Genomic DNA, 4188 nt, shown 5'->3' with positions numbered 1-4188 from the left:
AATCCAATAAAAATTTATAAAAAATAATAGGCCTAGACTTAAATCATATATTTACAACATGATTTAAGTTTGTCTAAGATAAAATTTGACTCAACTCGAACCTTTTTATCATGGTTTTAAAAATCGGACCTGACCGATCAGTCGAATTGGCCCTAAACTACCGAAAAACGTCAACAATTTCAGTTTGGTTTATTGGATAAAACTGCCATTATAAAAACTGTCCCAAAATTATTGAACCAGTCGAAAATGGATCGGTCGGATCGAACTAGGACCAGCAAATTTTTACTTTTCAACCTTTTTTTAGTTTTAAATTAAAAAAAAAGAAAATTAAAAAAATAAAAGAGTAATTACCTCTCCAAAAATTTAAAAAATAGACACTTTAATTCCCAAAAAAAATTAATACACAAAAACCTACTCAAATTTTTCTTCCTGCAAATGAATCAGTCCTTAACTTAATAGACGAAAAACGATGACATAATATGTTTAGACGCCACATGGCCTATTACGTGTCATAGACAAATAAGTCCCTATCCTGTCGTAAACGAATTGATTCAGAAAGACCGGTTTGCAAGCTCAGCTATGGTGGACTTCTCCCTCCCAATTTTCCTAATTGAGTTGTAATAACCCAGCCAAGCATGATACGCGGCTTCTCCCTCCCAGTCAAAACCATGGATCATCTTGAAAAGCCAAACTTGAAATATCAAATGTATTAACCTTATAATCAGGTGTTTGCATGACATGCTCCCTTAAAATATGGTGTACTATTTGAAAATGTGGTTCGTGTGGAGCAATAAGAAAAGATTGCTTGACCTGTAATCACAAACCAAATCAAGCATTAATGCCTAATGCCGGAAATTTTCAATATTTAATTGAAATATATAAGAATAACAGAAGCAGTAATGAAAAGGATGTGTAGTCTAAAGTCAACAGAAATCTGGAATACATATTTTCTTTTTGTAAATATTAGAGTATGAGTGTATGACAATATATAGTTAGTGTAACTTGCCTTCATTGGAGTTTCCAGACAATCCATAACAACTGTATCAATAATGTATGCATGTTCCCTTTTCAAAACAAGTTGAGATACACGGCGGACTTGCATATTTATAAAACATCAGTTACATCTGAATGCTGCAGCAACTTAAACTTGTTTCTAAGATAATTGCATAAAGACCACATAAACATTTCGGTGTTGTCCCTTAGCTTGTTTAAACCCATATTATTGGCTCTCTCATGAACGAATCTCCCTCTCACTCCACGGTGGCTAGAAGTGGCTGAGCTTCCTTCATTACTTGCCATTGGAACACAACCAATTTCAGAACATGAACAATGTAGGGTTTCTAATTTCCAGAGAACAAATACTAGGAGGAGTGACAAAAATGGCATGGTTCTGCCGATAAGGACAGGAATTTATTTGTTCTTGACACATAATGGATCACGTGGTGTCTAAACGTGTCACGTCATTGTTTTCTATTGAGTACAAACAAAAAAATCAAATTAGGGACTAAATCGTTTGTCGGAAAAAAATATGAAAATATTTTTGTGTATTAGTTTTTTTGTAATTGAAATATCCATTTTTAAAATCTTTAGAAATTGATTTCGATAATTACTCAAAATAAAAAAAAAAGCCTTATTCTCTCTTTTTGCCTCTCACCCCATTTCTTCCCTCCCTCATAAGGGAACACGCTGAAACATAAGGAAAGGGGGAGAAGAAGAAGAGCAAATCCTTGCTTCAATTTTCATTCCATTATAACTTTCAATTCGGAGCTCTGATCGTGGAACCATTTGCGGCCACACAACCACCGTATCGAGCTCTACAAAGCCTACCAACCAATTTGGTAAGGATATTGCAACTTCAATCTCAGTCACTCTTTCTCCCAATTTCGAAATTCGGATAATTGGGTATTGAGATTTATGATGTTTTGGTATTTTAGGATCAAACTAGTTTGGAAAAATTATTGAATTGTGTTCCATTGATACTTGAAAAAGGTAAGAACCCTTAAACCCTTTTGTGAATTATTGAATTAGAAAGTTTTGATGTTGATTTTAGTAATATAATGTGGAAATAGATTGAATTATGTTGATTTGAAGTCCTATTGGTGGTTGAACTTGTGGAAATGAAACTTCGGAAGCTGGGAACCAGTTTTTGTGTGATTTTGGTGAAGTGAAAGCTTGCAAAAATAGTGAAATTGAGGTGTCTTTGGCTTAGGAAAAAATCAGATAAGATATGATTTTGATTTCTAATAAATAACGTATAATGTAATATGAAAACTTAGGCTAGTTGACCGTAAGATAAGTTGAACTATGTACATATGTAGAGGTTTAGTGATTTCTAGTGAAAATCATGAGTTTTAAACATGTAAAATGTGTGAAAATTGATAGCGGTGGTGATTGATGAGAATTGATGAATAATTATGATTTATGCTATGGTTTATTGATGAATTGTGTTGTTGTTGGCGATTATTTCCAGGAATCATGCAATGTTAGTCTAAAGTTTCAGTCTAAAAAGATTAGACATGACTAGCCAAGCTTCAGCAAGACATTACATACAACAGCCAAATCGACGGGAATCAACTAGCTCCTGTGATGATAAAAGCATCATCCGAAACTCTAGAATTCATTCTTAAAAATTCTGAAGACAAAATAAAAAGAAAATTACCTAATCTAAGCAACAAGTTAAACTGTCAGTTGTCCAAACTCGAACAATCCCCGGCAACGACGCCAAAAACTTGGTGCACGAAGAGATGTGAATCGTTGATTAGAGACCCAAGAGATATGCATTCAAGCTTGTTTTCATGTAGAACGGAAGTGTTTGTCAGGCACGCGTTCATAAGTGAAAATGGTGATGAGTGTCACTTGATCATCACATTCATCGTGTTCTTGTGTGCGAATGAATATCTTAGAATAAGGATAAGCTTGTATTGAATAGAAGAACAATAGTACTTTGCATTAATACTCGAGGAACAGCAGAGCTCCACACCTTAATGTATGGTGTGTAGAAACTCCACCGTTGAAAATACATAAGAACAAGGTTTAGGCATGGCTGAATGGCCAGCCCCCAATGTCTAAGGACTAAAAATGATCCTAAGATGATTTAAGGATAATCCAAAGATGTAAATACAATAGTAAAAGGTCCTATTTATACTAGACTAGTTACTAGGGTTTACAGAAATAAGTAAATGATGCAGAAATCCACTTCCGGGTCCCTTGGTGTGTGCTTGGGCTGAGCATTGAAGCTTTCATGTGTAGAGACTTTTCTTGGAGTTAAACGCCAGCTTTTATGTCAGTTTGGGCATTTAACTCCAGCTTGTATCCTGTTTCTGGCGTTTAACGCCAGAATAGGGCAGGAAGTCGGCATTTGAATGCCAGATTGTGTCGTCAAAACTCAGACAATGTATAGACTATTATATTTTGATGGAAAGCCCTTAATGTCTACTTTCCAACGCAATTAAGAGTGCACCATTTAGGCTTCTATAGCTCCAGAAAATCCATTTCGAGTGCAGGGAGGTCAGAATCCAATAGCATCAACAGTCCTTTTTTAGCCTCTGAATCAGATTTTTGCTCAGGTTCCTCAATTTCAGCCAGAAAATATCTGAAATCACAGAAAAATACACAAACTCATAGTAAAGTCCAGAAATGTGAATTTTGCTTAAAAACTAATAAAAATATACTAAAAAGTAGCTAGATCCTACTAAAAACTACCTAAAAACAATGCCAAAAAGCGTATAAATTATCCGCTCATCACAACACCAAACTTAAATTGTTGCTTGTCCCCAAGCAACTGAAAACAAAATAGGATAAAAAGAAGAGAATATACAATGAATCTCACAATATCAATGAAACTTAGTCCTAATTAGATGAACGGGGCTAGTAGCTTTTTGTTTCTGAACAGTTTTGGCATCTCACTTTATCCTTTGAAATTCAGAATGATTAGCATCTATTGGAACTCAGAATTTTTGATAGTGTTATTGATTCTCCTAGTTCAGTATGTTGATTCTTGAAGACAGCTACTTTATGAGTCTTGGTCGTGGCCCTAAGCACTTTATTTTCCAGTATTACCACCGGATACATAAATGCCACAGACACATAACTGGGTGAACCTTTTCAGATTGTGACTCAACTTTGCTAAAGTCCCTAGTTAGAGGTGTCCATAGTTCTTAAGCACACTCTTTTGCTTTGAATCACGAC

General features: G+C 35.0%; 1 long non-coding RNA gene across 1 annotated transcript; it reads right to left on the bottom strand.

Annotated features, from left to right (window-relative positions):
- Positions 1–362: 362 nt before the first annotated feature.
- LOC140177914 (uncharacterized) lies at positions 363–1384 on the bottom strand. Its single transcript, XR_011869557.1, has 2 exons — positions 1007–1384; positions 363–810 (listed from the first exon to the last, which is right to left on the bottom strand). It is a non-coding gene; the product is annotated as an uncharacterized lncRNA (long non-coding RNA).
- Between the last annotated feature and the right edge of the window lie 2804 nt (positions 1385–4188).

This window comes from Arachis hypogaea, chromosome 2 (genome assembly GCF_003086295.3).
Source record: "Arachis hypogaea cultivar Tifrunner chromosome 2, arahy.Tifrunner.gnm2.J5K5, whole genome shotgun sequence".
Classification (NCBI taxonomy): Eukaryota; Viridiplantae; Streptophyta; class Magnoliopsida; order Fabales; family Fabaceae; genus Arachis; species Arachis hypogaea.
This window is presented reverse-complemented; position numbering and strand designations above follow the sequence as displayed.